Genomic DNA, 22,414 nt, shown 5'->3' with positions numbered 1-22,414 from the left:
TCAGATACCAAAAAGACAATAGCATAAATAACTCAACAGAACTTTCTATTAAAAACACATGATTGTGTTCTTACTTGCATTTCTGTGACAGAAATAATACACCAAAATACTCCAGTTTATGCAAACATTGTTTCTTTTCTGTGTAAAAGTAAATGAGCATCTATGTAAAATACACCTAATTCACATTATAGTAATTTCAAGTCATATATTTGGTTGCTAAAGAATAGATTATGAATTTAACACTTCTAGGGAACATATGTTAACACATACTGAAAACAACTATTAACATTCTTCCTTTCCTGTGAAATTTTCTGGTATCAGGAAGAGAAAACCAAAACTTCTCTTACTTTCTTTAAAGATCTGCTACGTTCTTAATATTTGCCAGAAGTCTGAACTGTTCAACTTTCACCTGAAAAAAGTTCATCAGTTTACACAATTTGCACATTCTAGTATGCAGTCTATATCTCTATTTTCTCATAACTCTGCTTACAATGTCAGCAATGTAAGAATCTCTATTTGCAATGCATTGTAATGAAAGCAGTTTAATACAATCAAATCATATGCTCATTTTTCTTTCTTCAAATATAGACAAGATCCTAAACTTCATGGATCACCACCAAAATTATTTAAATCCAAGCATTTTGGAAAATAATGTTGCTATTTTGCTGTGAGTGTACTACCTTTATGCAAAACAACGATCCATTTCAGTCACTGAGCAGGAATTTGCCCACAGAGCCACTTAATAATTTAAATGCTCTCAGGCTTAATTTGTAGTTTGCTACCTTTCTAAAATATACCTACTCATCTTTTATATGTAGTTTTCAATGGAAATCTGAGCCCCTGGAAGTCTGGAAGTCTTTCTATAGAATTGAGATGGTAAATGCAGAGAGGTAGAGAGTAAGGTTCTATGTTACTCTACAAGTTTGTACCGTGGCACATATTCTCCTTATGCTTCTCCTATGTATCCTGTAATCAACTTACAGGACTAATAATTTGCATTAGGCGTAGTGAAAAAAAAAATACAGATTTATTTTTAGTTTGTTTTTAGGTTGTTCATGGGAATGAGAAAGACCTTTCTGTATTTTCAGCACAAACGCAGTATTATGTCAGGAAAAGGGGCAAACTCGTGCCCTCTTCCTTTGGTTTCCTAGGGCTATGACAAAAACTAGCATAGAAGAGTTTTCTGGCCCCGGTCCTTCATTGGAAGCTCATGTTATTTTTACCTCCTGTCTTTATGAGAGGAAATTTATTTTAACCACAGTGTCAAACTAGTAGAAATGAAACAGCACTTTGGGGCAGACACAGGCTAAGACAGGATAAACAATAAGACCTCAGCGTTACTCTCAGTGAGCCGCTTCAACAGTTCAGTTGTGTGTGAGCTAAAGTCTTAGTCAGCAATGCACCTCAGTTGATATGAAATTTGATGGAAATAATAAAAAAAAAAGAGAACTTGTCAAGCTGACTGACATGGCTCATTCCAGAGCTACAGCTTTTATGCCCCATTGGGCCTCCAATATTTAAGGCACTGAGACAGTTGAATGTCATGGGTGTGCAGAGTCACTCATGTTAACATCCACTCTTGTCTGCATTCTTAACTCTGGAATCAATTAACAAATGGAAGGAGGAGTGATTTTAGGTCAAATGCCTGATTTTTCTGTAGTTACAGCAAAAATCTGTCCTTTGACCTTCAGCATGTGCTGACCATGGAGGAGTAATAGGCTTGGCATGCACCCTAGTGTTAGATATGCAGATAGGGATCCAGACTGACAACTACTTAAAAAAAAAAAAAAAAAGTGTTAGAAGGAATGTCACTGTGAAAGGCAGAGAAGGGGAAAGCTAAAAAGAACACACAAAACAACTTTGCTGTGTTATTATGGAAATATTGTTTCTGTAGTAATGCCCTGCTGAATTGATCCATAGCACTAAACTTCAGAGACAGTGCATAGCCAAGGACAAGGCAGTTCATTGTATACACAGTAATGGTTTGGTTTATCTTTGTTTCCTCTGTGCTTTCAGACATGCTTTCACACAGGCACAATATTAATATTTCGCAACTCGTGAACTAAGTATCCCAAAAAATAAAACCTCATATTTTATCAAGTCACTCAGCTGGAGTTTGGATCAGCCAAAGCTAGTATAGTCTTCCAAGGCTTTATATCCATAAAGTACAGAGTCTGAGTTTGATAATTTGGTTGTTAGATTTCTACTTACTGTTTGAGCCACCTAGGTTTAAATATGATATATTCTATTTTGGAGAAGAAAATAAAGAAAAGAAAAAGTACAGTGGCCAGCAGTACCTAGATACACAGTGGGGGGCGGGAGGTGAGCAAACATTAGAACTTGTTACCTTGCTAGCACCAGTATTTAAAGCATGGGAATATGCCAATGTGCATATAAACTCAGAATCTGGGAGCTGCACAGCTCTCTACCAGCAAGTCACTTTGCAGACCATTAATTTGTTCTGGGCTTTAATTACGCTGTGGTCAAAAAGATGGGCATTACTTCTCCGTGGCCTACTTCATCAGTTGACAGGGAATGTTTGCTGTCATATGTAGAGGACTTTAAAAACATACAATAGAGAAAACATTAATTTGACTGAACACAGAAATCGGATTTTGAAAAGCAGAAAGGAAGATTATCACCCAGGAGAAAGTCAGTGGGCTGCTTCTGAAACTCTTAATATTAATTTGTCCCCTTGCTCTGCTGTAGATAGGTAAAAAATAGAATCATAGAATCATAGAACCATTTGGGTTGGAAGGGACATTAAAGACCATCCAGTTCCAACCCCCCTGCTGGACAGGAACACTTCCCACGCGACCAGGCTGCCCAAGGCCCCATCCAACCTGGCCTTGGACACCTCCAGGGATGGGACAGCCACCCCTTCCCTGGGCAACCTGTGCCAGTGCCTCAACATCCTCATGGTGACTCTTCCTTATGTCTAGTCTAAATCTGCTCTCTCCAGTTTACACCCACTGCCCGTCGTCCTTTCACTACAAGTCTTTGTAAACAGTCCTTCTCCAGCTTTCTTGTAGCCCCCTTCAGCTACTAGAAAATCACAAAAGCAAAGCTCGGAAGTCTAGGGATTTTATTATTTTGGTTTGATTTCATTTGTTTGGGGTTTTGTTTTTTGGGTTTTTTTTTTCAGCCTGCCATTCTTCCTTGTATCTTTTCAAGCAAATAATTTGAAAGCCAAAGTGTGATCCTTTATCTACTTCTGATAATTTGAAGTACTGACCTTAAGAAATTCACAGTGAAATAAACTTACAAGTTATAAAATAAGCTATTATTACTGCAGTCTCTCATAAACAAACAAACAAAAAAAAAGATTCCCATTTGTATTTCTAAGACAATCTAAAGCTCAAAAATTATTACAGTATGTTCTTTTGTTTAGAAAATTGAAACAGGTAGATCAAGTTGAGTGTCCTGTGGCAAAAGTTAGGTTTCTGTGATCCTGAGAGGATAAGACAACTCAAAAAAATGCAAAAATAGACATAAGATGCTTTTTCCATACTGTTAAGAGTTAAGGATGCAAAAGGAAGTTTTAGGTTTTTTTTTTTCTTTTTAGGAAAGCCTGCTCTGAAGAGAGCTGATGTCATTCTGTTAAATAGTAGAGGATAATCAGGATAATATCCCACTTGGTAGAAAGCAACTTAGAGACGTCAACAAATATATTTATCCTGTTAGTGAAATTGCCTTGAACAACTGTGATCCTGAGATATGGAGAATGATCTCTCTGGACTAAGCTGCTTTTAGAGATATAAGAGTCATCCACACACCAGTACGTCTAAGTGAAGAGTGAATAAAGATATATTGGGCAAGCTTCTGGAGTATTTAGTAGTATAGCTTTAAAAGGCAATACTGAAGGATAAAGATGAAGAACAGCTGCTGGTTTTGGAGATGAACACTAAAACAGTCTAAGCAGAAGAAATGAAATACAATGTGACATTTTGTCTGTACATTTGAGTCAGGAAAAATGCCCTACACCTCCAGAAGTTCCTGCTTCTGGAGGAGCAACATAAAAATACCTGAAGTTCAGCACAGTTCAAATCAATCAGTGACTGCAACAGCAAACACACTTGGCCTCTCTCTTGTTTTGAGAATATTTACTTTAGGAATTATAATAAAAATAATAAATTAGGCTAGCTTTTTAAATATACATGCTCTTCCAGCTGAACAAAAGGAAAACATCACTTTGTTACATGTTGGAAAGCAATGACAAAGTAAAAGTTGTAGAAAGGAAGAGAAACATGGGCAAAAAAGAGCACTGTTACAGGTCTGCTCTAGTAGCAGACTGAAGTTTATCTTCCTTTGCCCACGGTGTTGATTCCAAACGTTTTTGCAAGAGTCAGATGAGAAACTGCATTTTGTTTTGTTCTGTTTCAGTAGTCAGACCTATTTAGTAGTCACAGTAAGAAAACACCAGTCCTCAGGAGAATGGCAGGAGCCATTCAAATGATTCTTTATAGGAACAAACAGAATCACAAAAAAAAAAAAAAAAAAAAAAATCAAAATCACACCCACCTAAAAAACCAACCTCATCATTTCATTCAAATAATTCAGAATAAAGTATTTAAACTAATCTCCTGAAACACTTCTTCAAGTTTTATCATGCTAGAGTTCAGAATGTCAAGGCTTTCTGGGTTTCTTGAACAATTAGTAAAATATCTATTTTTTCAAATTCAGCAAATCACATTAAGAATTCTAAATTATTTAAAATTTTATTTTATTTTTATATTTTATTTTTATATTTTATTGATTAAAAAAAAACCCAGTTCTAAATGCAATGCTTTATACTCTCTCCATAATTCAGCCTTTCAAAACTAACAAAAAATTTGCAGTTGTTGTTGAAAGCAGTCACTATCTTATTCCAAGATCTAACAGGTAGCCTACCATTTCTAAGTTTAAGAAACTTAAAAAATATTATTTCTATTGGATAGAATTATTGTTTTTCAGGTTTTCTCATGGTAGTTTACAGAAGTTCTTTACACCTTAATAGCTTTTAAGTAAACTAGTATGGATTAAAATTTCAAATGAGATAAGTAGAACCTATTTTCAAGGTACAAAAAGAAATCTAAGTGTTTAATGTTTATTATTATTTTGCTTTCTTTAACCTCGCTGAAGAAACCCCACATGATCTTTTTGCACCCAGAAAATGGCATTGGTGTCTCTATCTTTCGACGAGTTGTACCAACAGGGAGACAAGCAGGTACCATTTCTGTATGTAAAGGTTGTACGGACCAACATCAACCAAAACAAAAGACTTCAAAAATGGCACTGAAAAATTAAGTGTGTGTGGACTGTAATAAAATCACTGCGATTTTTCTGTCCTTAAAAGCACCTCTTAAGAAACAAATGAAAATAGTTGTTTTTCCAAAAAGGGCTCTATAATAAGTTGTTTCATATACAAGAATTTAGAAAGTATGGCAATGGGGAAATATTTAGCCAAAAATTAAAGTTCTTGCTCTCCTAGAAAAAATAGAAAAAACAGAGAAATATTGTTCCAGAATTAGCATGTTATATGGACTAAGAAAACTTAAAGCATTCTTTAAAAAGGCTGGTGCATAAAAAATGAGGAATATGTAATTCCACGGATTTTTGTAAATTTCCCAATTTTGAAGGCTTACGAAAGGCTTACAAAATTTTTTTTTTACGATTCCAGCCAGGTATTCATTACAATCATGTCAATATTAATTAACAGTAGAGCTGACTTTCTCCTTTGGAAAGAACATACTGAGTACTAACATGTATCTAAACCACCTCAACAACGCATAAACCGAATCCAGGTCTTCACGGCATTTAGGCCCGATGGTCTCAGAGGACCTACAGGGCAAATAAAGCTTATCAATGTTTAACAACCCTCAGTACAATGTTGAATATAGGATTAGAGACAAATAGGAACACACATCGCAAGATCCTTCAGGTTTCTGTCACCAGCAGCTAGATTTGTCTGTAACTGTTGCATATAGAACAAAACAGAAACAGAAACCCTGTTTATTCTCATCTATTTTGCTCCTTGATTTTCTCAAACCGGACCCAAAATTTTATCTTCAAATTATTTAATTCTTCATTCATTTTTCACATGTTTCAGCAATGTCAATGTCAGGCAAGAGTAGATAATGGCAGAACAGATGATCCATTCTTGCTTTAAGTAAAAAAAGGAACTGGTAAGATTTGTAAATGTTCAGGCTCTGTTTCAAAGTAGCATTTCTCAAAGGCTCTCTTTAACAAAGGCATTTTCAGTATAGCAATATAGCACAGTGCAAAAGATGTTGCTTTTCACAGTTAATATATTTTTAAATGATAGAGGATTCTTGAAAGTACTAATACAGCCAAATGAAGCTATTTACTCAGAGATCTGAAAAAGCTTATACAGTAGGTTTTGGGTTATTTGCAGAACTTTCTAATGTTCTGTGCCACATTGTCCTGCCTCTAACTATGCCAAAGCTAGGTTTTATTTTTGCATTTGAAACTGAAAAGCAAAATTATTTCTTTCATTAAATATATTCAGTCAATGCAAATTTTTCTAAATGCAGAAACACACACTTGGCATTTGAAGCTCACAAAAGGACATACTCCTAAAATAGAAAGCATTAAATAAGTAACAAGCTTAAAATTAGAGTAGAATTATTTCAAATTAAATTATATTTGTAGGGCAATATGAAAATAAAATAGATTTCTGAACCCATGAGAGTGGACCGAAGTTCCTGGAAATTTGCTTAATTCTTCTAATATTAATATTTTCTATCTTCAAGCTTGGCAGAAAGCAAAAGTTCTGCTTTTGCTGTTAAGAGCATTTCTACAGTGTTTGAAACTTGACCCTCAGGACAGAATACTATAGATCACATGAATTAATTCTCCTAACTTTTTAGGCTAGTTTTGAAAACTTCATTGACCTGCAGCATTTGGGTATAATTAGTTGAATCTCCAAGCTTTGGATCAATAGTCTGAATTGCCATGCCTTTGAGATTGCTTAAATCATTGTCTTAAAATGCCATAAAAACTCTGAAGTTCTTAATGAATAATTTATCCAAAGTAACTTCACCATGTCACTGTATAGTAAGTCTTATTGATCTTGACAGCATTGCGTGAGACATATTTTGACTTGGCTGAACAGTTCTAAAGGACATCTGAGATGCCTTCTTCCCACTCTTCTTCCCTGTTTGAGAAAAAGGTGATGCTTGACATGACCTGTGTTAGCTTCAATTTTTGATAGTAAGCTTTTCACATATTCTGTTTTGCACATTTTAAGACAGAAATTCTGTGTTAAAGACAAAACAAAATATTTATTCTACTAATGCAATAAAATATCTTAGAGAGAAGAAACTTAGGAAGTATATTGTTGGTGCTTATCATTTTATCTCTTTAAAGCTATTGTGAAGGATTATAATTACCAATCTGAAAATCTATTTAGGAAAAAAAATCTTTTCACAAAGTAAAGATTTAAGATTTCACTTAACATTCTCCTTTTTCAATTTTTCCTTGGGTCATTCCTTTCTGATGGCTGTCTGTTTTGGAACCAGAACTGCTGGACATAATTTAATTTTAATTTGAGAAGTCTCTCAAAAGGTTTTCTTTTTTTTTTTTTTTCTTTGTCAGGCTGAAGAAGGCCAGGCATTTTTTGGTTACTCAATTTGGTTGCAGACCAGAGTAACTGTCAAGAATATTCTCTGTTGATAAACATAAAGAATTTTCAAACTATCTTAATCCCTTATAGGTTTTGAATTATTTGAAGTCTATGTGTTCATCTTCAAGCACTTAAGTAATCTTATTAACTTCATTCTTAAGAGTCTAAATATCAGTTAGACAATGGCAGTCAAATACTAAAATTCTGTTTATAGTGGAAGGCATTCTAATAAATCACTTATATACTATTGAAAATACTGCCCTAATGAACAGATTTAAGAGGAGTTTTGGCCTACAGGCATATTGTGCAGAATTACCCAGAAATTTCCTGTTTTTCACTCAAGTCTTATTTTCCTTATACCTCCTTATCAGTGAATGTATTAGAGATAATTTCTATACATTAAATAATTTATGTGAGAAGATCAACTTGATGTCAGAAGATAATCTGGTTCAGTCTTTACTCAAGGCAGAACTAATGTCAAGGTAGAACATGTTGTTTTCACCTTGTCGAACTGAGACTCAAGTAAGTCCAAGAATGGAGATTTCACAAGCTTTCTGGAACAACAGAGTGACGAATATGTTACTACATTAGCAATGCCCCATGTTAACCAAATTGTCCTCTAATACCATGACTAGTGGAAGTCATGATGAAGCTTCTGCTTCATCAATGCTTAGCTGACAGTTTGAACCAAGACAATGATCACTGAACTTTCATAGATTTCAAATTATGGACTGTGTTCCAATAAATGTACTTAAACTCTTCTGCATATTCCTCTGTCCCTGAAGCCTATTCCTGTCTTTCCATTTCAGAGTTTTCTAAGTGAAATAATTGCTTCAGCTTTAAACATAGAGGCTCATGCCACGTCCTTCCTGAAGCACAGGGCACCAGTATAGGCTTCTCCTTGAAGAATGGGCATTTGTCTCAATCTATTCTACATGCAGGTATAAAGAAATCTGAGCCTATGCAAGCTTTAACATCTAAGGGCACCTAGTTCCTTTAAGTAATGAATATATGTCATAGTTTATTACTAACCATATTCTCAGATATTTAGTATTCACATAAGCAATTTCATATGTTTTTATTTGGCCTGAAAAGGGCCCATACTGACAAAAGCCATATATTTGCAGTTATAGAATGATCAAGTCAAGCTTTTGCTATTTTTTTAGAGAAATATATTTTCTTCCTTCCATCTGTAACGACAGCACAATTAGACATTAGAATATGTGGATCAGATACGACAAGAGACTATGGCTTTGTGGCATTTTCGGAAATGCCATTATGAAGAATGACTGCTGTCCTCTGGAAATGTTTTTTTTTTTTAAAAAAGGAAATCGCCATTTTTATTTCCATGTCACTTTACATAATATTAGTTTTAAAATTGTTTAATGCAAGATGAATATTGCTACTCTGACAGACATAATGTAAAGCACCTTTTTTGTCAAATATCTGTAACTTTATTCCAAATGAGTTTACTGCTAATGAAATGTGCTGGATTAATAGAATCTGGAAGCAAGTGTTTACATTTATCAACAGAAGATCTTTCACAACAGTAATGGTCCTGTAGTCTTATATATTTGCCCTGCAAGGCATGTATCAGAAATTCAATTCTATCTCCAACTTCCACATATAAAGATCAAAAAGATGGTTCAGCTAAATGCCTTGTGGTCCACTACTGAGAATAACACTAAGGCACTGAAGAGAGACATTTGTGATGATTTTTATAGTATGGGTCAAACACACAACTTTAATGGTGATAGGATTGCAATCACATAGTAGAAACTTTTAATTATAATTTATAATGCATCTGAATGCAATTTAATATGTGGTCTCCTAACCTTTCTTGACTCTATTTATTCAGTCGACTTTAGAGATTTCAGTAATTTAAAAAAAAAACACACAAAACTTTCAATATAATTCTGCACATAACTCTAATGCACCAACATGTCAATGTACAGAGGATGGATAGATATTACACATAAAAGTATATAATGCTACATTAACAATGAAAAGTGCATGTTAACTTTATTGTGTGGTCTTTTCCCCTAAGAATTTGCATAAATTTTCTCCATATAATTTTAATACTTAGACGCATATACTGGAGTCGTAAAACAGTAGAGCAAAGAAAAAGTACAACAGAATGTATTTTAGTCATTTGAGTTAGAGGGTAAAGTGAAAGGAATAAGAAAGCTAAAATATTTTTTAATGACTTAGGGCTTAATGGAGTCTCATAAAAGACATACTTCTGAAATTTCTCTTTCTCTAAACTTATGAACCAAATTAAAAAAAAAACAAAACAAATATGTTTCACTAAAAATGAAAGACTTACACAGGTTCCCTTCCTAAAGGTGGTAAAAATAGCTTTGTGGTAAAGTTCATCAATTACTTGTGACCTATAAGTGCGGAGATACCATTGGTCATAATGGCAGTCAATTTGTTTAAATCTGGCCAGAAAAAATGTCATGTGGGAATACAGGAATATGTTTGATTTTAACTTTCTAAAAGGAAAAAGCAAAAATGAGCACAGTGCCTGGAAACGCATCTTGTAACTTCTATCATTATTCAAAAGACTCAGTTCTCTTGAACCAGTTTTTTGCCTGGTGAAAAGAAGTGATGAGGACTTATACAGGCTATATGAATTCCTCAGCATTGATATTGCTTGTGGCACTCACAGATCTCGTTTCCTCATTACAGCACTTGCATGCTGTGATAGAGATGGAAGAAATAATTAGGAGCATGTAGTTGATCTTCACTTTTTTCAGATTTGAGGGTTACTTGGTTCAGAAAAAAATAGACACACATGGATAGTACATGCAAGCAGATGTGCACACATGCAAACACTCACACACAAATATCCATCCAAAACATGAAATAATGCCACAAATTTTTAATTATTGCTGTGCTGAATATAGGGTACATTTTCTGTGCTCCCGTTTCTTCCATATCACTCTGTTTGTTTTCCTTATCCTTCTTCATAAACATATATTATGCACATTTAAAAAAATCCTGAAAGGTTATGCACATCCATTGGTATAGAAATTGCAATCTGATAAACATTGTTCCACACAGTTCTTATGAAAGTAGCTGTTTTTTTTTTCCTTTACAAAGCCGGTACCCTGCCCTATTTACACATATACTTCATAATAGATCTTTCAGTTGTCTTGGCAAATGGTATTCCTGAAGTTTAATCCAAAATATAATCCTACCAAACTACTTGGAAATACAATTATTATACAAGCCCTGTAGGGAAACGTTGCACAGATTATGAGAGAGACCAGTCTCCCATTACGATTTCTAGGTGGAATGGTAGGAAAGGAAGCTGAACTAGGGATTAGATTCAAGCAGGGATAAAGTTTGGTTTTAGATGAAATGAGGACATATTTTTCCCTTGGCATCTTGCAAAAATTTCTTTCAGACTTCACAGACAAATGCTGAGTGACTACAACTTAATCTTGAGGGAAAAAAGCAGAGATGTTGGTACAATGTCTACAAAAGCAAGCAGAGTTAAATGGCTACAGCAGGCTCTGCTGGGTTTAACTAGTACTTTATCTGATTACATTTTTTTAATACTTGCAGATATTCTGCATGAAGACATTCATGAAGTACATAAACATAAGTCTCTTCCTCTCCTCTTTTTTCCTCTATTGCTATTCATACTCATCTTAGACCAGGAACCTAACTGTTAGCCTACATGTCTTCTAAGAACTTGAATATATAAAAATTGATGTTAGTAATGATGTTCCAGCTTCTGCACGTCTCTGTCTGCACATTACTATTTGCAGAGCCAATGGTAGAGTACAGAGGAGGACTTGTAGGCCATTAAAGAAACAGAAAACACTATTAAATGAAGACTAATAATGAGGCTAGAAGGCTAAGGTGTGGCTAGCTTAGGCTACAAAACTAATATGGAAGGATGGCTTGTATGTTTCAATCTCATGGGAGTGGAAAAGAGAGGCAGTGAGAGAAGTGTAAGAAAAAACAACACACAGTGAAAGCTGCTCTTTAACCTAGAGGACTAGATCTGCACAAAAATAAATGGGCACAAATAGCCAGGAAGACAAGATTGTGATTTTGGACAAATCTTGCCATAGGGCAGGTAGATGATAAAACTAAGGTGAAGCTTTACCAGCTGGAAAAGATGTGGTATTCCAGAGTTCGAAAGAATTCGACTTGGTTACCCTGATGTCCTCTTGTGCTGAAGAAGGAAGATTATTACGGTGTCTCTTCTTTTAAATCCCAGTAGAAACCCCTAAATACTGATTGTCCATATGCTGATTTAAGTATACTTGTACATTTATAATTAACAAGTACACGTGAGGCACCACAGGGGTCATTTCCTAATATGATTTGCTAACTTAAGCAGCTGGATCCTGCCTAGCCATAATTCATAAACACAGTACAACAGCAATATATAGTGTACTGGATAACACATGCAGATGAAACAATGTTTTTTGTAAAAAAAGGCTCTTGTGCGCATCAAAAGGAGCAGGGTTTCATGAAGCTTGGTACTAAAACCTTTTCTGATCCTCAATTATTGGTATTTACAGATACACATAACACTTCCTTCTATTTCTGTCGTCCCTCTCCTCATTATTACCTTATTGTCTAGCACATTGTCATCATTGACAGATGGGGAAATCTTTTCTAATGTTTGATTTCCAAGTGCACAATATGAACAACAGTAAGAAAAGTAATTTGAGAAGATAGCAGAGGAATTTTAGTCTAGTGTCTGCAAGGTAGCATAAGAAAGTTTTATTACTGAAACATCATTGAACTTTAGCCTCTACTTGCTTTCTACGTGACAGCACAGATGATGATAAAATAAGAAAGAGGATTGTGAGAAAAAGTCTCTTAGTGTAAAAGAAGCTTCACAAATATATAATCACACAACACAAGACAGGACAAGTCAAACTGGCTCACTGCACTTGGAAAGACGCAGAAGAATAGTACGAATGCACATTTATAAATGGTGGAAAAAAACCAGCTGATCCAATAAATGCTAAATGCTAAATTCTCACTCCTCCTGAGTCCTTACGGAACCTATTGCTTCATCAGAACACTACAGTACTTTGCAGAACTGATCAAAGTAAATATAAAGCCTTCTGAACTAAACATAGGGTGGCCATTGAGCTGTAAGGAGCTCTAAGGAAGACAAACATAAAGAATAATAGCCTATCTCTTAATCATTGAACATCAGTGTTCCTTTTAGATGACCATCTAGAGAAAACTCATCAACTCTTACATACTGCTTAGTTAAAGGGGATCAAGATCAAATCATTAAGGAAGGAAAGAAGAAACAAAATCCTAAAACAAATCACTGCAATCCAGAACCAGGAAAAAATGAAATCCTACATAAAATCAACAGTGAATGATTTTTTTTTTTTTACTTGTTCCAGTGATATCAGTAATTATCACCTTATAAGAGCTCAATATATTTTTCTATTAAAGAAAGCAAACACAGAAACTGTTAGAGCCTGAGCATCTATTTTCAAAGCTAAATTGCTAAGTTTGAAATATAGGAAACATAAATTCTAGACACGTAAAAAAAAGTCCGACACAGAAAGCATGAACAATATTATTTAAAATTTTCATAATTTAAGATCAATACTACGACAATTGCTTTAAAAAATACTGGTTTATGATTTTTTTCATCCATGTGGAAGAAAAGCATTCTCAAAAAAATGACAGAAATAGAAAAAAAAAATCAAAAAACTCAAGGAAGCATTTGTATTTTGTAAGCAAGATGACAGACAGACTTTGTGTTATAACACGGTCTGAATATTATTTTTTTCATAAACATTGAGTGTTGGTTCTACAACCTCACACAGGTGTTCTTTTAGGAAAATATATCAGGACCTATATCGTTTGGCATTATCATTAACAATCTTGTTGATGGGACAGAGCCCACCCTCAGTGAATTTACAGATTATACAAAACTAGATGGAGTGATGCAACTGACTGGTGTGCTGCTATTCAGGGGAACCTCAACAGGCTGAATGAAGGGCCAGCCAGAGCTTCATGAAGCTCAGCAAAGCAAGTCCTGACCACAGGGAGGAATAACTCCAGGTCTCGGTATATGCTCCACCTGGAAAGCAGCTTGATAGGGAAGTCCCCAGGTGTTCCAGTGGATACCAAGTTGGACACAAGCCAGCTGTGTGCCCTTGCAGCAAAGGTGGCTAATGGTATCCTGGGCTGCATTAGGCAATGTGTCAACAGCAGGCTGAAAGAGGTGATCCTTATCACTGATGTCTTATCAGCACTGGCAAGACTCAAGAGTGCTGGGTCCAGTGCTAGGCCCCCAAGTACAAGAGAGACCTGTATATACCAGAGTAAATATAGTGAAGTGATACAAGGACTGGAAAAAATCACATACAAGAACAGGCTGAGACTGCTCAGCCAGGAGGGGAGAAGACTCAGGGGGATCATAAATACCTAATAGGAAGAGTAAAGAGGATGGAGCTAGATTCCCCTCAGTGGTGACCACTGACAGCACAAGAGGTAATGGCCACAAACTTAAACAAAGAAAATTCCATACAAACATATGAAACCACTTCTTGATTGTCAGGGTGGTCCAACACTAAAGCAGGTTACACACAGAGGCTGTGAAGTCTCCATTCTTGGAGATATTCAAAACTCAACTGGACATGACTCTAAGCAACTTACTCTCCCTGACTCTGGTATGAGCAGAGGTTTGGACCAGATGATTTTTAGAGGTGCCCGGAGCCTCAGTTCATCTGTAAGTCTGTGATTCTGTGTTTTAAAGAACAAGCTACACAACTCTTAACCACCTTTTCAAGAAGAATAATTGTACCTCTAAATCACACTCTCTTCTTCCATGCTTCCTTCATTAAACCTGTGAGTATGACAGATGTTTTTATATTGCTGACAATAAATTTCTACATACCTAAAGTAGAGAGTATGGAGTAAGTCTGGATTATCAGTTCTGCTAAACAGTGGCAGAACCACAGCCACTACACTCTTCCTCTATTCCATTTTAAAAATAATTCTGATGACTTATCATCTAGAAGAATTTGAAATTAGTTTTCTCAACCCTCTATTCTTTATCCCTTACATTTCAATATTCTGATGATACATCCACATTGGTCACTGCCAATGACTGGGTAGAGGGAATGCTCAAGTAGACACTATATATGGGCATAACTTTAAACTTCCCAACAGACTTAGTTGCCTGTGTAATACAAGCACACAATGAGTTATTGTCCTTCTGATGAGTCATAAGATTAAAAAAGATTTTTGAAGAAGAAAACCTTTGTATTTTTAGAGAAGTTTTTGAATACCTAAGCAATTAAAAATAGTTTTCACTCAATTCAGAACTAGAGATAAGATATATATACACACACACACATACACAAAAATACACGTGTAAAATACATCAAAGTTATTACAAACTCCTGGAAGTGAATTTGGAATTTGAGCGCTGCAACAGGTGGAAGAGTTGAAAGAGAGATTCATATTATGTTGGTTTGGGTTTTTTTTTTCATCTGAATACAGTATGATTAAGAAGCACCTTATTCAAGATTTAAGTCAGGTTGTTTTGTGTCCATCTGACTGATATGGACAGCGAGCACACTAGTCTTGAAAGCATCCCCAGAGGATGTCCCCAGAGGAGAAGAACTTAGTTTGATCTGACTAGAGACTTCATGATGACTTGGGCAAGGGCAAGGTAGATTGCTTATGTGGACATGGTCCAAGTTTCAGATCATTGTGAATTATCTTGTTCATGTGCCCATTAAAATAAAATCAGCTTGTCCAGTATTTGGAAACAGCTGTTGCAAGTGAACAAGCAAAGTTTGGATGCCTGTCTTCTGTGATAAGCCCTAAAAACAGAAAGGAAAAGGACAATCTAGCCACCGTGTATGAGGCAAACATAGAGACAAGTTGTGAGAAATCCAGGTTAGTCAGGACATGATGATTCCAGCTAGTATGAAGCTATTCATAAGTTTACCTGATTGAGGAACTGCTCACAGCTTGTCAGAACTTCAGAGCTCTGTAACAGAATTGAAATGAATATGTAGCAGCTTTCATTATACAGAAGAAAAAATAATTGACATCGACCACCTGCTGAGAGAACATCAGCACTAATGTAATGAACTTCAATTTGCAGAGACAAGAAATGCTTTGTCACGGTGATGAACAGATACTACTGCACACTTGACTTCAGAAAGTGTCATGAAGAGCTAACGTCCTTGAAAAGAGCATAGAAAGAAAATTATGCTCCATAATAGTTTTACAGAGCTAGCCACCCTGGGAGCTAGGATCTATGTGCCTCCTTAAATGTCTAAATATGCTATTATGAATATCTATAAACGTATATTCTAAATAAGTTATGCATATACACGAGTGTGTATATGCATGCATACGTATGCATGCACTCATAAATTTGTGGGTATACACATATATTTGTATACTGACACACAAACTTAAGTAGTCACTGTATATATTCATGCAAGAGAGCAAGCTAGAAAGTACAATAAATGGTCATGAAGAATGATCAAAAAGAACTCGTAGTTCCCAGAAAATCCTTGAAAAAGAACTAAATTATACATGAAAATGTAAGAATTTTCAAAATAGATGAATACAATTATATGGAGCTTTGCAGTCTCCAAGTGCAAGAGGGGTTCTAGTAAAAAATATAAAAGGAGAAAGATCCTATCAATAGTAGAAAAACTCATCATATCTTGATAAAGGAAGGAAGAATCAGGAGGAAGAGTGCATTTTGTATAGCTCCCCAGAACCACTACACAAATGCAAACCTAACAAAACTACAAATCATTCTGTGGAAGATATTGAGAGAAATTGCTTTAGAGCATAAAAGGTTATACCTTAAAGCAATGGCAATTAGATGAGAGAAAGATTTTCAGTATTTGTCTACACAGGTCTATGAGCTGAATTCTTTAGAACTGTAAATTATGCTGATAAATAATTCTATCTCACAGGAGCACAGCCTGTAAAACAAATAAGGATTTGACCCACTAATGCTGAAAACATCTCACTGGGGATGAAACTGGAGAATTATACTTTCTAGAAAGTCAAAGATTTTAGTAAACAATGGATTACAGTCTATGTCCTTAACAATGTATTGTCCAAAAAAGCATCCCTGCAGTTGTGACTGTGGAATCCAATGCAAGAGCCCCTAAGAGTCACTAGCATTCTGGTAATCACTTCTAAAAAAGATTAGGACTGAAGCAGCATGACAAAATTTTATTTTTGTTTTATTACATGCTATTGTTATTTTTCCCTTCATCTGACACATTTCTCACTCAATCTGTGCTGCTTATTCTGCTCTATGGACAGAAGCGCATCACAGCAGAGATCCCTTTTTAACAGAAATTTCATACAGATAGACATGCTCTGTCCTTGTACATATGCAGGTGAGAGAAGAATTGGGATATTATTTCTTCACTGAGAATGGAATGTATACAATTTTTGGTGCTCTGTGCACTCTATGTTAGTTAACAGACTTTGAGTCAGTCTTTGATAGTTAGGCTACCTTTTGGTGGGAATTTTTTCAAGTTGGATATGCTTTTTTAATCTGCACTCTGTATAGAATAAGTCCAGAGATTTTTGTCTTCCGTGGACTATCAGGAAACTTTGAAAACTGGAGAACACAGAGATAAAGCTGGTGAAATTATGTTGCATAAGAATGTACTCTTAAAGTAATTGCACAGTGTGCAATCAAACCAAAGACAGTCACCTCTGAGTGTAAGGGATTTTCTAACAGAAAAAAATAATCACAGTTTAGAATTATATGAGCACTAATATGCTAAGTGACACCATATAGAAGATAAAGAAAGGCATATCTTATTAATGGGAGACTAAAATTGTCCTTTACAAGCATATCTAATTCTATATGGCAACAATATCTGAAAATGGCATTAATTCAAATTTCCATATTATCTAATATTCAGGACAGTTTGCAGAATAAAAAAAAACTGTGATGTGGGAATTAGGTGAAAATCTATTTAGAAGTAAGCAGATCACTTCCATGAATCCACAGAGCTTTAAAAAAGGGATCAATAGCCTCAGAAGTTCAACCCTGAATGTGACTGCTCCACCCTGCCCTAAACTCTCCCTTAAGTTATTTTCAACTTTCATTATTATAAGGACATCAAATTTGATCATAGAATCATGGAATCATAGAATATTTTGGGTTGGAAAGGATGCTAAAGATCATCCAGTTCCAATCCCCCTGCCATGGTCAGGAACACCTCCCACCAGACCAGGCTGCCCAAGGCCCCATCCAGCCTGGCCTTGAACACCTCCAGGGATGGGACATCCACAGCTTCCCTGGGCAACCTGTGCCAGTGCATCACCACTCTCACAGCAAAGAAATTCTTCCTTATGTCTAGTCTGAATCTGCCCCTCTCCAGTCTGTACCAATTGCTCCTGGTCCTATCACTACAAGCCTTTGTGAACAGTCCATCCACAGCTTTCTTGTAGATTGACTGCAGTTTAATCTAAAAGAGTTATGAAGATACATTCCAGAGCTCTGGAACAACACATTTTGAAATATATAGGAGAAAATTGTCAACTGTAATATGAAAATTATCTTGTTCAGGTACATGTTTCCTGAATTTTCCAGTTCAGACAGAATGAAGGTATTCAGGTTTGGAAGTTATGTAAGTTTTATAGACGTGCAAGAGAAACTGAGAGAGACTTAATAATTTTTTTTTTTACACTTATATGCCTTACAAATATAATATTAAGTATCTCACATTGTTTTGAATGTAGACATATTGACATTTATATCTGGGACTATATCTTGCATGGCACTCCTTCCTATTCGCTGATCACATCAGACATTTTAAAGTAATGGTACCCATGTCAAGCCTCTTTTCCTCCAACAAAAATTGCAGTGTGCCAGTTTGAAGTGTTGTCACACTTCATAGAAAAAAACCTCTATTAAAACAATCCTCCCTCGAGCTTCTGTAATTCACATCCATTCCACAGAAAATAGTAAATTCTTTCCTAGTGACTTAAAATTCAAACTAGGATCTTTTTGGAAAATGTGTGCTAGCCAAGCAGTTCAACAGTAGCTGGACAAAATTTAAAGGATTTCCAGAAAGAGTGTCCTGGTATATGGTTTATAGGCAGTTAGTTAACACAACCAAATGTTTATTTGAGGAATTAAACCTACAATACTGTAAATACCATACAATAATTTAAAAAGTCAACAGAGGAGTCGAAATAATTTCAAACATGTTGATTCTGATTCTTAGTGCAGCCCCAAATACATACAAGATGTTGATTGTATATATGTCTCTTCTCTGGTGGATCAATGTCTCTTCCGAAGCAGTTTAAATACAGGACAGTTGTGGAATTTGGCTGAGAAAAACATGCTAGATTAGGATGATTGGTGGTCTCAGTTCTTTAATCAGATGATCAGTATTGTGGTTAGTGGCTTTTGTGTATCTATCATAGCACCACTGTGACTTAGAAAGATATAATTGTCCCCATATTTAGTTGGCAAGCAGATGTTAAATAATTTACTGAACACAGAGATTTTCTCAAGATGGTGCCAGAAATTGAACTGTCCCAACTTCTTTTTACTGCTGAAAATATTTTGTAGACAAACAACAATTATTATTTTCAGGTTTTAGACTGGCAATTTTAAATTAAAGAAATGGTGACAGCAATCTACAATTCCATTCCACAATTGTCTTCTCCATTCCACACAGACAAGGAAAATATTTTTTAAAATAATTGTAAAGCTTTTTCTCATAACAAAGTTGTCCAAAAATAGAAGCAACAACAGACTTGACTCCCAGCACAATGTATTAACGAATACTTGCAAAGTATAAAATTACTTACAAGTACAGTCAATTGGGTTTATTTGATATGTATTAGCATGAAATTTCAGCTGAAATTAAATTTTCATGTACTATAGACAAGAAATGCTGTGCATACACTGGATCATCTGCTATCTTACATGAACTGCTACGCTGGAGCAGAACTGTTATGAGTTCAGCACTCTTTGTTTAACACTGGCCAGGGCCACATATATCACAGAAAGATGCAATCTACCCGTGGTGGAAAATGATGGAGTAATCTGCCTCCTTTAAACATATCTTTGTGCTCTTGTCAGTTAAAGATTACCTTGTGCCTTGAAGAGTGATGGTAATGATTTCAAGGATGAAGGAGTGAAGTTTCTTGTTTCAAGCTGTTAAGTGTGACAAATATAAAAAGAAATACACTCTCCAAATCGGTTGTTGCAAATATGCTTGCTACAGTACTCTCTGAAACATATTGTCTTCAAGAGAACCATAGAGAAAATATTAGACAGGGTGGTCTACCGAACTGGTCTGTCTACTTTCTATTTCCTTTAAAACACGGAGAATTGCTTACTATCCTTCAGTCATTTTACAATATCATTTTATACTTCTAAGGGTAGCCAATGGTGGTGAGGATTAGTGTTTTGGAGGACACTTATCTTCTAGGAACTAGTGATAAAATATGACATAATGCTAACTGGAGAAAATAATTCTGATTTTTTTTATGTAAACACTGAAGAAGAGTTACTAATGGTAGTTAAAAACTACCACTCGTTAACCTTACTAATTAGACAAAAATCTTGCAATTATAATGAAGATTTCTATGAAAATATTGGCTAAAGAGCAAAAAAACCCCAAATCCTAAACAGCTATAATTTAAAACAAAATGTTCAAGAATGATAAGGAGAGAGGTTAAAATAATTCTGATCCTCTTATCCCCAGAAGGTTAATAATACTTGAAAAGAAGTGAAGAAGAGCAGCAAGGTTTCTCAAAGACATACAAACACTGCTGTATGACAACTGGCTATTAAACCTCAGGTATGTAAATGAAGTCTGCAAAATCAAGGATGCCAAGAAGATGATGAATAAGGAATGAATGTTTATTGTTTGTATAAAACAAAATTGGAATTAAAGGACTAATGTCATCAGACAGGAAGTTCAAAACAGGAGATATGCTATCTCTTTGCTCATAGTTGACCTCTGTGCTTGAAGGTAAATCACTGCCTCAGATTGCATAGGCTTGAAACATTTCTCCTAATGCATGGGAGAAAAAACATCAGAAAGAATGATTTGAGACAATAACAGCTGGCTAGTGGGGAGTATGAGTATACCTGAAAATATAATAACATGGTTGTACCTTGTCTCTTCTCTGTCCAGTACAGGCTGACATCAAAATAAGGTACTACACTGGGTGCAACTTTTTTCTGACCTGGTATAGATAATCTTATACAATATCATAGTAAGTTTAAGCTATTGCAATGCCATTTCCCAATCTCAGTTTCCAGGATTGCTTCCTGTATTTTGTCCTCTATTGATGTATTGTTATCCTTGCTGTTATTTCTTTCTTATTTTTATAAAATACAATATTTAATTCAGTCTTCACAACATTTTCAAATGTTACCATAAATTTACTTGCATATATTTTTAAAGCATATATGTATCTCTGAAACATATATGTATATAATACATATACAATTTGTATATATGTGTGATTCAAATTTATGCAAATATAATTATTCTTACATACTGCTCCTTGCTGGCTTAACACTTTGAAAAAGCAGCAATGCATACTTACTTAAAAAGCCATCAATGCAGTCTTTTCATTATAGGCGCTGAAATTATGATCTTTAAAGAAATTTAGGTTTTTCAAAAGTCTTCTCTATTCTGCTGTTTATCATACATATACAGGGTAATACTGCTTGTTTCATCTACATAAACACACAAGTATATACGTCTCACTTGCTGTTAAATGATATTGATATCTGACAATCTTAATTAAATTAAAGCTTTATGGAAACAAACCACTTGGCGTTCTCAAGAATATGAGAGAACATATGACAAGTATACGGTAGGACAGTTTTTCCCTGTAGGTATATACATTAAGTATTGCTAAATATAAACAATGTGTCCCCCTCGAAAAAAAAAATCCCAAGCAAAACAGCAAGGAAAAAAATACACTCTAGAACCCTTCTAAAGATGTTTGGTTTTCAAATGTTTATATTTGTAGAATGGCTTCTATATTGCTGTTTTGTTTTGTTTTGTTTATTTTCAAAAATAAGTGCAAGAAATCCATCTATCTAGTTACCTAGATAGTCTCTTCCTGGCTTTGATTAAATCAAATATAATTTCCCAAGGAGAATCGTATTTCATTTTATTCACAGTTAGGATTGACTGATGTTCCTACCTCAACCCCGACAACCCAACATGACATCTAAGTGCCTGCTGCAGCAGAAGAAATGACCATTGTTTATTTGCCAGGTGGCCTGTATCTTTCTGATTCTTTTTACCATCTCCAACTTAGCACTGAGATCTGTCAAAGCTGCATGTCATAAATAGCGCTGTAAAAACTCCTTTAAAATCCATCAAGCTCTTTTTCTTTGAGATATGTCAGTTATAGCCTTGGTTTCACAAAGAGTAGACTGTCCTAGAGTAGATATTATGGTCAGCCACCTCAGTTTTTGAGATAGTTTAAGTTAGTTGTTAGTTGTTGTTGTTACTATCAGTGGCAGCTGAAGGAATATATACAAGAGTGGAAACAGGTAGAGAAAATTATAAGCTGCTAACTGGCTGGTTTATTATAGAAAGGAAGCATTACTTCTATACATTAATAGATCATTAGAGTTCTATAGACTACCTTAGGAGAAAGATGAAAAAAAATTCTTTTAAAAAAAATCAGAAAACCAGTTGAATTATCCCTAAAAAAACAGTTTTATATCTGAAAATACCTTTTCTTCCTATAGTGCAGTTTCCATCTTAACTGAGATAGGTAAGCTTTGCCACA

At 35.1% G+C, this 22,414-nt stretch overlaps 1 protein-coding gene across 3 annotated transcripts in view; it reads right to left on the bottom strand.

Annotated features, from left to right (window-relative positions):
- IL1RAPL1 (interleukin 1 receptor accessory protein like 1) overlaps positions 1 to 22,414 on the bottom strand; it is a 697,071-nt gene that overhangs the window by 422,774 nt on the left and 251,883 nt on the right. Inside the window, exon 2 of one of the 3 annotated variants that reach the window (XM_054056066.1) lies at positions 15,588 to 15,629. The exons of the other annotated variants lie outside the window; for them this stretch is intronic. The gene's annotated coding sequence lies outside the window, so the exon portion shown is untranslated. The remainder of the gene's footprint in view (positions 1 to 15,587; positions 15,630 to 22,414) is intronic. 3 annotated transcript variants of the gene reach the window in all.

This window comes from Cuculus canorus, chromosome 1, assembly GCF_017976375.1.
Source record: "Cuculus canorus isolate bCucCan1 chromosome 1, bCucCan1.pri, whole genome shotgun sequence".
NCBI lineage: Eukaryota > Metazoa > Chordata > Aves > Cuculiformes > Cuculidae > Cuculus > Cuculus canorus.
Note: the sequence above shows the minus strand (reverse complement) of the source record. Positions and strands in the feature narration are given on the sequence as shown.